Raw genomic sequence first — 14,007 nt, forward strand, 5'->3', positions numbered from 1 at the left:
CATTTGATAGTTTGTATGCTGCAAAAATTTATAGAAGCAATCCCTTAGGGTTGTTATATATATATATATATATATATATATATATATATATATATATATATATATATGTGTGTGTGTGTGTGTGTGTGTGTGTGTGTGTGTGTGTGTGTGTGTGTGGAGACTGCTTCAGTGAGGCTTCTTCCTGCTTAAATACGATTAATTTAGGGTTTCCATATGGTGCCTTATAGAGAACATAACTGTTTCAACTGTTTTTAATTGTTTTAACTGTTTTTAATTTGTGCAGGGGTTTTGATGTTTGTTTTTCTTGAGGGATGGGGAATTGTCTGGAGGAGAGGAGCTAGAGGCAGCAGCTCCCCCATCATAGTGGTTCAGGGTAGGGGTAAGTATGGTGTGGGAGGTGGGGCACATGGCACAGGAAGTTAGTGCCTGTGCTGAAGGGCAGGCCCTCCTCCAACCTGGGAATTGCAGTTGTCCTTTCAGCCACCTCTCAGGTCTGTGGCTGCTGTTTCTGAAGGCCAGGATGGCTCTGACTAAAACCTCCCTCATCCATGATCTGGTTGTGGATGAGGGGGCTGATCTGATCTGTATCACTGAGACCTGGGTGGGAGAGGAAGGATAGAGTCATCTTACTCAGTTGTGTCCACCTGGGGATTCAGTGCAATGTCAGGTCAGGCTTGAGGGTCAAGGAAGGGGAGTTGCTGTGGCCTTTACAAATTCTCTCTCTCTCTCTCTCTCCAGGCCAGGTTGGGACAAGATGGTTTGAGCATATAATGCCAATCCTGTCCTGACTTCACTGGCTGACACTTAGTTTCTAGGCCCAATTCAAAGTGCTGGTTTTGACCTATAAAGCTTTAGTTAATTTGAACCATGAAGGTCCTTCTTCGTAGGCCTCCTCTGCAAGAGGTCCAGAGAATGGGTCTTTTCTGCAGTGGCTCCCCATTTGTGGAATGATCTCCCCAGGGCGACTCACCTGGCCCCTTCATTGCATGTCTTTAGGCGCCAGGAAAAAGTTCATACCAATGACTAACTTAGTTGGTCTCTAAGGTGCTACTGGAAGGATTTTTTTATTTTGTTTTGACTACGGCAGACCAACACGGCTACCTACCTGTAACTATGTCTGAAATAGTACAGGAGAGCAATCCTGAAACCATTTTGACTCTCCCAAATTGACTTAAAATATTTCTCTTCAAGGAGGAAGGAAATGAGGAAAGCTTTTCGATTGTCGTTGGACTGTAGGGGCTTATACCTCCCTGCAAATGCAGCCTGGCAAGTATATGTTAAGCTGAGCAAACTATTAATATGTGTAAGAGATTCAGTAACTAAAATATTTACCATCTCAAAGGAATGGCCAGGCTACCCAGAAAATGCAATCAAGTAAGGCATTATCAGGTACCCTGGCAGACAGGAGAGAAGCTCCTTCTGTGATGTATGTATGATGTTTCGGTGGGTGGTCTTGGGCTATAGGGTAGGCACTTTCAAAATTCTTTATGGGGGCATGTGCACCATTGTTCAGGGTCTCTCCTACCTCCAAGGAGGGAAGCGAAATCTGTTGCAACAGAAAAATAAAGATCTCTCTTGCTCCATGGACCTTGCCTCCATCCTTTCATCTCTGACCAATCATGGACTTTGGGGACTCAATCCCTTGGGGAGTTGGGCAGCAAAAGTCAAAACCACATTTTTTTTCTATAACACTTTCTTCAATAATGTTTTGATTCTTTATGTGGCTTATGAGAGATATTTCTTTAAAATATAAAGCATATAGAAATAATTATTATTACTGCTACGGAAAATGACCAGTCTTCTCATCATTGCATTATTCCCCTGAGAGAATGAAAATATATTCAACACACAGGTAATTCCACCCCCATCCCATCCTTCCCCTCTGTCATGGTATACTTTATATCCTTCATCATTGTTGCAAAGCATATATACACAATATATAGTTGTTTAACTAATCAAGGATACATGTTTCTTCCTTGTGAAATACACAATTAAGTTCTGAACATTTTTAGTTCACCTTCGGACTTTCCCTCCATTCATTATCTGCCATGCATTTGCTCTAATTATTGAGAATGGTTTGGAAGGGTGAGAGAGTCACTCACATATCACATTTTGCTCGCCATCCTTCTTCATGCCCGTCTGATTCAGTTACACTTGGTCAGGCTTTTTTGGCTGCCCTTTGAACCACGGCGAATAACTCACAGCCTCAAGGAAGGCATGTTTCAGAACAAAGGAGCTGTGGTGCCACCCTGAGGTAAAATAAATAAATAGTGGAAAAGCACACCAGTCCTTTGTGTTCATCAAGGCAAATCTTTGAAGGGAAAGGTGGGGAAGAATCCTGACCTTTTAAAAGACAGGCGAATAAAGCACACAATAGCAAGGTAGGGGATAATCTAGTCAGTGAGTTAACCAATTGGTATTCCTTTCAACAAATTGACTGTATCAGAGACATAGAGAGTATTGTGTGTGTTTTTTTATTTAAAAAAAAAGTCCAAAGAAGCTGTCTAGGACGGGTCATACTGAATCTTAGAAGCTGCTTAACATTCCCCCTTTGCCTGTTTTCCCAGTTCAGATGTTTGGTTTCTAAGATATGGAGTGGATGAGGGGGCTCCATGTGTCCCCTTGTGCATGAAAAAGCAGTTTGGAGAAAAATTACCAGAAGGCTACTCTGCGCTCACTGTTCTTTTAGTCACATGCAGTCTGCCTCAGAATGCTTTGGATTAAAAACAGAAAGGAAGAGGGGGAGAATCGCATAGCTCGGCTTCACATGTAGTTTAAGCCTTTGTGCCATGCCCTACTAGAACAGAGGCAATCTCCTGCCATGGGAATGTATGTGACTTCATAAACACAGTGGTGCTCCATCACACACTGCTGTTTTGTGAAATATGATCTTAAGAACAAAGTTCTAGTCCTCCTGAAATAGGTTATAACTACCAGCAGGCACTGCAACAAAACTTTTGTACTATAAGAATCAACATTAGCTGTGAATCAACGCTCTGTTCTATGTGGATGTGCATTCACTTGTATTGAGTTCAAAGGAATTTAAATGTATGTAGCTGCTCCTAAACTTTATATCATATTTTGCTGCTGCCAACCAAGCTATTTGCTTTGAATTCAGGGGCTCCAACATGCCAAAGATACTCTTCTGCCTCCAAAGGCTTTCCCCATTCACTTGAGCAGAAGGCAGCCTTGATACCCATTCACACGGTAAGTATCGTTTCTGCCACAGCTCTTCATTGGGGGAACATTTTGAAGGGGTCTTTCACTCAGAAAGCCTGAGCACGCAGGTATTCACAGCAAGCATGCAAGAATACAGATTTTTGAACTGAAAAGAGTATGAGAAAGGGTTGAGCAAGCTGGGCATGCCTCATTCCTCCCAGCTGTAGCCTGCTCTGGATTATGAATGAGCATGTCTCTAAATACCAGTTAACACACACACCCTCCCGAGCCACATCCATGATCTTCAGAGTCACTGCGTGGAGCTGCTAACAAACACTGACAACAACAACTAACTGCAGGACATACTGTCCACAAATCTCCCACATCATTGCCAACATTGTGTTTTTGTACAGCATTTTAGGAACATGTTTTGTTCACCTACCACTTTTCATTATTATTGGTTGGTTGGACTTACATCCTATTCCTTCCTTTAGAAATCTCATTGTGGGGCTCCATGGTCTTCTATCCAGCTGTTTATCCACTTCAGCAGGTCCACCATTTATCTTCAAAGGCCGCTTGCCACAACAGTCCTACTTTAAATTTGAGGACCCTTTAAATGGTCAATTCTGCCATTTTAGCCCACACTTCAGAGAATTTTAAAGCTAGAAGTTAGCCCAGCAATGGAGCCAACAAAGTACTAGCTGCGGTGATAGTATTCCAACTCCATTTTGAAACAAGTTAAGAAACACCAATGCAAACAAACTATCCCAGCAGAAACCAGATTTATGTCTCTCACCTCTGTCAGGTTTAATTATCTTGATGCTATTTAGAATAAAACCCCATTGGGATGGGATCGACTGCTCTCTATTGGGAGCCTATTGCTATTTTAGCTGTTGTTCACTTCTTGCTGAGTGCAAATTACGGGAAGAACAATAATGTTATCCCACATGCTGGACCCCTGACTCATGGTACACTGCTCGGAGTTCCACACTTCAGCAGTTTGCAATTGATTAAAGCATTGAACACCGGCTGCTTTCCAAACTAATTAAAAAAAGGGTTCCAGGGCCCAAGAGTGTTTGCATATTATTGAGGAGAATAGGTGGGCTCCATAATAAACAAATACATGAATAAATAAAAGGTGTTCAGAAAAACATTCCACCCATGGGAGAGAACTGAGCAGAGCAGAGCAGAAACCCACCCATAAAGCTCCTGTCTTATTTTAAACTGTAGCTCCCCACAACTAAGCAATGCTGCTGTATGGCCTATTATGGGGTGTATATTGTGGTTCCTCCATCTCTTCTAGGGGTTAAAATATCTGTTTGGACGTCTTCCCACTTCCTGCTGCTGAAAAGGGTGTGTGTGTTTCTCTCAGAGATTAAAACAAAATTAAAAAATCCTTCCAGTAGCACCTTAGAGACCAACTAAGTTTTTCATAGGCATGAGCTTTCGTGTGCATGCACACTTCTTCAGATACCTAAAGTATCTGAAGAAGGTATCTAAAGAAGTGTGCATGCACACGAAAGCTCATACCTATGAAAAACTTAGTTGGTCTCTAAGGTGCTACTGGAAGGGTTTTTTTTATTTATTTTTTACTGCGTCAGAGCAACACGGCTATCTCTCAGAGATTGTTATCACTTCCTCAATGGAAACCGAGAGGTGTCAAACTCTGTTTTTATCACTTCATATGTTAGCAAGACACAATGGGCAACATTTTTTGTTGTTATTCACTTAATCATAGGGCAACAGAAATCTTCATGTTTACTTTCCTTCCAAACACATTAAAGAAACACCACCCACACTCTATATGGTGTTTATTCACATTAATCTCTAAGTGTACAAAAACTCAATGCCATAAAAATGAAATGCATGCTGGAACAAAACGAAGCAAGTCTTCAGTAGGTGCTGAAGGCTGAAGAGGAATGGGTCTTTCTGACCTCCACTGGAGAAGAGTTCCATAAAACTGGGCGCAGAATACTGAATGTACAGCTTCTGGTGGATACAATACATACACATAATTTTAAAAAGAATAATAAGCCAACCAATAAATAACAAATATTAGAATATACATATAAAAAAATTCTTTCCCATTGTGCCCTCCTCCCATTGTCGAGAATTGCTGGTGTAAAGCTGCTTTCACAATGAGCATTCACTGCGGAAGAGCCATTCTTTCACAGCTGGTGGGATGCTTTACCAGCTGCAGTTTCTGTGTCAGCCCAAGGGAAGCCCCACAAAGAGGACATTGCAGCATCCAGGCCTGAAGTTACCAGTGCCAAGACCACAGTGGGCAAGCTATTTTTGTCTAGAAATGACTGCAGCTGTTTTACCAAAACTGAGACCATCTATACTGTCTTCTACGTTGAGTCTCAGGTCAATGAGTGTACAACAATTTACAAAAAGCAGGAGCAAAAATGTGAAGCTAATGTGCGGGAAACTTCTTCCAGCTGCTTGTGTATTCATTTGCAGGGTTGAGTTTTAGGTGATTTTATTTTTTGTGGGTCATCCCCCCCCTTTATCATGACAGAAACAAGGAAGAGAGGGGCAAGATTCTGTACTCCTTCTAATATAGATTACATTCAGAAAAATGAGCGAGTACTGGTGCCTATATTCAACAAAATTGTTGTGCTAGTGCAAGACAGTGCAACAATACCTGTTAGTACAATGGGACTTCCCCCTCTATCCTCTCCCCACACACTCCCATAGTCCCCCAAATCTGCACTGGAGGGTCAGGAGAACCCCCAGAACAATATGCCAAGGGAGGAGAGGGGAAATAGTTCCACAGGACAAGGAAAAACGCGTGCACTGACAGAACAATCTATTGAGTGGTATGCTGAATACAACCCTTACTCCTTTTCTATAGTTAATGCCAAGCATGTGCTCCTATGTATGTTTTTGGGCCATTCTTATTCTCATTTACATGACAAGAAAGTGACAAAAAGCAAAATTATAAACCAACTGACTGCTTTGCAAATTTCTGAAGTATAGTAAAATAGTGGCACCCACTGGCCGAATGGTACCATAATTTTCCTAGACATTAAGAACAGCTAACGGAAGCTCTCAAAAAATGATCTGCTCATTTGTGAAACCATGCAGAACATGTTTAAGGAAGTCTAAGTACACGTCATTTTAACAATCAGCACCCATAAAGAAGCATTTTATGTTCACCCTTAAGGAACGTTGGCCAGCCATTCTGGTGCATATGTAATAATCCTTCATTCAAATTCTAAACTGATCCAGCATTTTTAAAAGGCAAATCCATAGTAATCAGGTAGCAACCATAAAGGTAAAGGTAAAGGGACCCCTGACCATTAGGTCCAGTCGTGACCGACTCTGGGGTTGCGCGCTCATCTCGCATTATTGGCCGAGGGAGCCGGCGTATAGCTTCCAGGTCATGTGGCCAGCATGACAAAGCCGCTTCTGGCAAACCAGAGCAGCACATGGAAACGCTGTTTACCTTCCCACTGTAGCGGTTCCTATTTATCTACTTGCACTTTGACGTGCTTTCGAACTGCTAGGTTGGCAGGAGCTGGGACCAAGCAACGGGAGCTCACCCCGTCACAGGGATTCGAACCGCTGACCTTCTGATCAGCAAGCCCTAGGCTCAGTGGTTTAACCACAGCACCACCTGGGTCCCTCATATAAACAGTATTTTATAGGATTTCTACAGCTATAGAAACTCTCTCTCTTTCTTTCTTTCTCTCTCTCTCTCTCTCTCTCTCTCTCTCTCTCTCTCTCTCTCTCTCTCTCTCTCTCTCTCTCCCTGTGTGTGTGTGTGTGTGTTTAAGATGAGGTTCATACATTTGGACAGATATAAAGTATTCTGCACTCAGAGTCAGACTTGCAGCATTATTCCAATGATGGAACTGTGTTGGGCCACTGATTATAGATTTAAAAGTTATGAAGCAATCTGAGTTCTGTTTTGTCCATCTATAATAAGCAAAATAAAATATAGCTTCTCTCCGTTCACTAAAATCTCATGCTTGCTTTCAGGTCGCTTTCAAATAATTCTACTTTATCCTCCATCCACATACCAACATTTCCTGTGTATTCAATTGGGGGGAACCGTGGAGGTGGGTACAAGCTGATTAGATTTCTTCCTGCAGGCACCTAAATAATAGCCACCTTATCCCCACAGCTCTCCAGAAGGAATATCCATTCCAGAATTGATATTCACTATGAACAAGTTTTATAAAAGAACAATTTGTGCATGTAAATCCCATGTGCAGCTCCCAAAAGGTCAAAGTAATACTTCTGTGTCAAGAAAGCAAATGACTAATTCTAGTGCAGAGCGTCTTTGGAAAGCTCTTTTGTACAAAGAGCAAGCAGCACTGTATTCGAGTTATTAAGAAAACCAGATCCCATCAGCAAAAGTTTGAGTGCCACAATTCTACTGAAATCCAGTGAAGAGGTGGCATAGCCTTGGGTAATTGAAGTCAATGGTTTGGCTCATGAGAAGAAGCAGTCCTGAAGCAAGATGTCCATCAGTACTGCAATGGTGACATTTTAGCCATGCCAACTGCCTTGAAGAAGTGTGACACCTTAGTGCCAGGAATGAACATTTCACAGTTTTTTCAGCAAGGTCTCAGTTCTTAGCTTGGGCCTCTGCCACATGGGTGGGTAAGTTATCCTGGTTCACCTTCTGATATGATTTATGAGAACAAGCAGTGTCCACTATGAGCCAATGAGTCTAAGGTTGCCTGCATTCTCATGGGGATCCATTATTAAATAGGCATGCTACCTATTTTCTCATTGTTTCATTTGGCTAATTGACTCTATTTGTCTAGTATACAATTGGCCATGCCTCTGTTATGGAAGCAGCCTCTCACCAAGTAATACAGCACAAACAACATCCCATGGATATTTGGCTTGTCTTTTTTGGAAACAGATTACTGGTTTAGTTAGATCCTTTGGCTGATCCAGTAGAACAGTTCTTATATTCTTTCTTTCCGAACTTCCCAAAAGATATCTAATAAGCCTTTGGGGAGAACATTGAACTAGATCAGCCTTCCCCATTCTGGTGCCCTCCAGATTTGGCCCACAGCTCCCATTATTCCTGACCATTGGCTCTGCTGGCTGAGGTGGGAATTGCAGTGCAAAACATCTGGAGGGCACCAGGTTGGGCAAGGCTGAACTAGATGAACCCCGGCCTTATCCAAGGATATTATTAAGCTTTTGATAATATGTAAAATAAAACCAACAGACAATCAGTATCAAGCTCTCTCGCAGTCATTAAAAACACTGCCTGGTTGCTATTCACAGCAGTATCTGCTCCTCAGATGTCCAAGTGCCACAGCTCAAAAATGTTTTATTTAGTCTTTGCTCTTGAGACACATCTCTCAGCTCATTTATCATTTCATTAATGTGCCATGCATTTGAGATGGTGGATATGAAATTAATCCCATTACGCTGTGCAAGGGAGAATTCAAGGGTTCTCATTTCTTACACTCTTTAGAGCACGTATTCAATGGAACTTCCTTTTATAAATTAAAATAATATGCTGTTCTAAAACTTTAATTAACTGTATTTGTACAGCATCTCAATTTCATCATAAACTTTAATGTTTAATGTTCACCTGCCTTTCTAGGAATGAGATGGATGAAATAGCTTCTGATTAATTTTTCCATTAGTTCCTAGTTAATTTGAATCATGAAGGCAAGTGAGAGAGGAAATGTATTTGATGACCCCACCTGAGATGATGAATTGCTTTCTAGATCGTTTTCAGGGCTACCTTCCCTTTTTCTATACTTTCCTCCAGCAGAAAAAAGGGTCAGAGAATATAAACATTAGTTTCTCTCTGATCTACAGATTATACATAGCCATTGCTATTATATGTCCAAACATTCCCAGTAAACCAGTCACTCAAAATGGCTCCTGCAACAGATGGAACCAATATCACAAATCTTGACATTTCCCCAAATGTGTGGCCTCCCCTGTCTTATGAGGAACTGTTATGGGAGTTGTTTATGTTTAGCCTGAATAAGAGGAGATAGAGAGGAAATATGATAGCCATATTCAAATATCTAAACAGCCGTCACATGGAAGATGGAGCAAGCTTGTTTTCTCCTGCTCTGGAGGCTATGACCTGAACCAATGGCTTCAGGTTACAAGAATGGAGATTCTGGCTAAACTTCAGGAAGAACTTGCTGTTTGACAGTGGAACAGTCTTCTTAAGCAGAGGTTGGATGGCAGGTTGAGATTTCTGCAGTACAAGGGTTCCGTCGGGGTCGCTTACAACTCTACAGTTCTATGATTTTGTGATCCCCATATCTCTTTCCTCATACAGGCCGTCCACTGGGAGACCGAGGCCGCTTCAGTCCCAGTCCCAGACCTAAACCCAGAAGTGTTTCCAGAAAATCAGTGCCATCAAGGAACACCTGCAATTGCTCCACTACCATCCTCTCCAAGAATAGAGTACTGGTTGGTAGTTGTTACACACCACTGGGTCCAGGGTGGACTCTTATAACAGAGCTATTATTTCACTTGAACCAGTATATGTGGAAAATTCTATCCAATGGAAATAAAATTTTGGAAATAAAGATGTTGATTTGCTAATGCTGGTAAGCGGTACTTGTGGAAATATTTCTCCTATTACTCCTCTTGCCTCCATCTTTGCCCTCCTTCCAAATTTAGACTGGAAATTTACAAGAGGCAGGGTTTGGTTTTTTTTGTTTTGTTTTGTTTTTGCTTATTCTATGTAATAAAGAATCATGTACATTAGTCACACTAATAAATAATATCAACAACAACAACAATAGGAAATGACTTATTAAAAGACTGCATAGCTTTAGACTTGTGGGTCTTAATTTGTTTATCTGCAGAAAATGTTACACCCTGCAATAAACAAGGCAAGTACTGCAACTGAAAACTGAAGAATTGGTTTTGGTGTTCTCCCTGTAGTGTATTGTATGGATTATTGGTCTTAGAGTCCTGGGTGGGTTTTTAAAACTGTTTTTTAATTGTCTCTTTACATTAGGTAACCTGTCCTTGGACCTTCTGGTACACGGATGATGGTGATGATTATTAGTTTTAGCACTTGAAAGCCAAAAAGTGCAATTGAGGGGGCAGAATGAAGTCTTGGAAATGTTAAAGACAAAAAAGTAGAAGTGACTACAGAGTTCTTCAAAGCAGCAACTATTTTAGAACGCTGTGACCTCATTTTCATTCTGATTAGGGATAATATAACCAGAGTGTGTATACTTGATGAACTGGAAAATAGAGGGAAATTAAGTAACTTGAGGATTCATCTTGCTCTTGAGGGCCCCATCAGACTACTGGGTAGTCTTTTTGTTCCAAATGAAAAATAGAAAGTGTATAGAGATATCTATGGCATATATATATATATATATATATATATATATATATATATATATGAGAATATGAAATGACCAAAGGCTCTTTGTGAAACTGGGTTGTGGTGCTCAGTCTTTTCTTTCTATTGCTTGATTTCTTTTAAACCTGAAATAAAATCCACCCCACCCACCCCAATCATCACTATTTATTTATTTTTGCACATTAAACCTATTGGAAGAGAAAGTTGCAAATACTAAAACTCTCAAGAAATTTCAAGATTTGTCATAATGTTGAATAATTCTAAATTTTATTTCTTCTACAGTTTGGGGCTAAGAGAGAAGCAGACAGTTATTGGGCACCATAATCTATTTAAAGAAGAAAGTGGTGGTCTAACTTTCTATCCACTAGGCTCCACTAGCTCAGGCATACATTTGACTGAATCCTTTTCCTGAAGATTATTTCATTTGTTAGCTGGCTGTGACTGATACTTTGCCTTCGGTACTGTACCAGAAGAGCTGTAAAATGATTCATCTAAATATCAACTATACACAAATCTGGCATGTCACTGAATTATACAAGGAAGGGTTCATCCCAGGACCTTGTGAGGCTAGACTTGTGAGGCAGTCTGGAGCCCTCTGAGATGGTCAGCTACCAAGGGTACATCAAGTCTTTACAAAGACAATCAAAGGCAGAGAGTTCCAAAGCATTTTGAACCAAAATTGCTCTTCATCAGAAAGGTAAAATCTTTTAAAAGTCCTTGGAGTGGGAACAAAATCAAACATATGACCTGTAGCCTTCTTTTACAAGATGTCAAGATTCCATCTCCTGATGAAGAGCTATTTTAACTTGAAATGTGCTAGTACCTACAGCCTACTTTTGATTGTGCACATTACGGCATTGACGTAGAAAGAGTGCTATCTCAGACAGAGGGGAGGGTTTCAACCACTTAGGAAAGCTTGCTTTTGGATCCAAATTGCTTGCAAAAATGTAGTCAGTTTTAAGAGCCTTTGTTATGTGTGCATGCACAGAAAAAGCCTACTGCACTCAGAAGGGGCTTACTCTCTGGAATATAAACTATGGTGTCCATCAGGATTCAATTTTGTCTTCCACGACATCTACATGAAATTGCTGAGTGAAGTAATCTGAAAGCCTGGGGTGAGGTGTTAACACTATGCAGATGGCACCCAACTCTTGGAAGACGTGAAACAAACGCCACCAAACTCTTTCTAAGAGACAGTTTTCAAAACAGTTTTAAGACTTCACACTCTCTCCCCTCAAGCACTGGGAGTGGAAATAGTTGAGTAAGGTTAGATTACAGCCCTGTAGCTCTCAATAAGCAAAGTCCAGCTCTGCTGTCTCCACCATGGTGTTCTCTTTATATGGTGTAATTGCAACAGTTTGGAGACTGTCTGTCTATGTTTCTGAGAGACTGTTTTGCGCAACAGATCGATACAAACAGATTTGAGTCAACCTGACCTGCTCTATAGCACTTTGAAGCTTCCTTGATCCAATCTGGGCAGGGCACAAATGGGCTCAGTTCCCTTCAGGATTTGGCCAAATCCAGAGCACAGGCTTAGTTTTCAGGGGAAGCGGTTGGAAAAAAAACCCCCATCAAATGTACAGCAAATTATAGGTGCAGAGAAATCAAATTATATATGTGAATGTATAAACCAATCCTCTATCTGCACAAATGAAGCTGGATGGTCTTACCATGCAACCAGAGGAAGAAGAAGAACTCTGTTTCCCAGAAACAGTATCCATGCAGACTGCACTATTCTCTAAAAGGCTGTGTTTCCTGTGAACAGGAAGACAAAAGATGACAATGGCATTTGCCACTGACATTTATTGATGAGAAGAAATCCACAAGAAAGCCTGCTTTGGATTCAGACTGAATGTGACTGTTTAATGGATGGCTGGAATGTAAGAGCCATTAAGGGAAAATAAAGATATCATTAAATAAGTAGACAGAAGGGAGTTGACTGTGCTAATGGATGGCCATAGAATACCAAAGGGAAGCAAGATAAATTGAATAATATATTGTATTGGCAGAAATGCACTAGTGACCCAAAGCTACAGTATAAAATGGAGATGAATCGATAGAGTGTAATGGGAAAGAATTATATGTGGATTGTTGAAGATAGTGGCATGCTTTTTGGACGAGAGCTGCCACCCCCCAAAAGACTACTGTAGTTCCCTGAGAAGTATAAATCTTTAATCAGCTTCCCAGCTTGTTCTCTCATTCTTGGCACAAACTCTCTGGCTCCCGCCATAACTTGGTTTATGGATTTTCTTTTGCTCTAGTTAAAAAAACACAAAAACAGGCTCATTGGAAAACAGATTCTACAAGATCAATACAGTATTTGTGGCAGAGATTTTATTTTATTTTATTTTTTAAAAAATGTGTTTCTATATAACTGTTCCTTCATATAGAAAAAATCATTCTCTTAACCAAAGACTTTGAATATGAATGTTTGGTGATGACTTCCATGACTCTTGAGATTGTGGAAGGAAAGTGATGGCCATATCGCACAACAAGACGATTAATACATGCCTTCTAAATGGGCACCAGTGCTCTAAACTATACAACTAATGGTGGCTGAGCCTTCTCTCTTCCCTACAGTCAAAGCTAAAGATCGAGTCATGAAAGTGTAGACTCCTCACCAATGCAGGCATAGAATAGTAAATCTTTCTATGACTGAAAGGAAACTATTGCTCTGCTTGAAATAGACAAAGTCCTTCTTCTGCACTTGGCACTATGTTATCTTTAACCTTCAGCCTAAAGGTGACCCTGAGAGTTGTGGCTGCGAGTCAAGGCCCCGCTCCCGCTTTATGATGAAATAAGAGACATGGACACAAGTATTTTAGGTTAATGGGCTAAAAAAGGCCAAAACTTTATTGGTTACAGAATGTGAGAGGTGAGGGCATGACACAGGCCCAGGACTCCCTGCGATGCACGGGAAGCGAGTCTCACTCACAACCCCTCCCCTCGTGGAAGAGGAGAGGCTTTTTATTTGCCCCCATTCGGTTGCCCCAATTCTATGGAGGAAAGCTGTTCCATTGTGAAAGAGTGCCGTTGAAGAGTGGGCAAAAACATATTGGAGGTCATGTTTTTAACCCACCTGATGGACTCCAGTTACAGCCACATCATTTTGCCCCATATAAGACAATGTAACTCAGTAACTAGGCTTCAGCTCTGAGAACATCTGAGAAGGAGAACATGTTTCCCTTTTGCTCCAGATACTGGACTAATATATGTCTGAGGAGGGGCATATTCTGACTCCCTCTCCAGCTTAAAATTTGTGACACAGCTCACGTGTGAATAGAATCTCTACACCCAGTACTGATGCCCCCAACGCAAAGGCATGTCGTGCTCCCCTTGTATCTTAGCCCCTTTTGTTCCCCCCATTGGCCAGCAAAATTCCCATCAGACATCAACATGTTTCTGTTCCTTCCCCATTCTCATCAAAATGATGGACATTTGCTAGTTTAAATCTGCATGGTAGAACTGGACCCTGCATTACATAAGCATCTTTGGGGGTACTGCAGAGATGTTACTTTGCA

The sequence above is a fragment of the Zootoca vivipara genome, chromosome 2 (genome assembly GCF_965207765.1).
Source record: "Zootoca vivipara chromosome 2, rZooViv2.hap1.1, whole genome shotgun sequence".
NCBI lineage: Eukaryota > Metazoa > Chordata > Lepidosauria > Squamata > Lacertidae > Zootoca > Zootoca vivipara.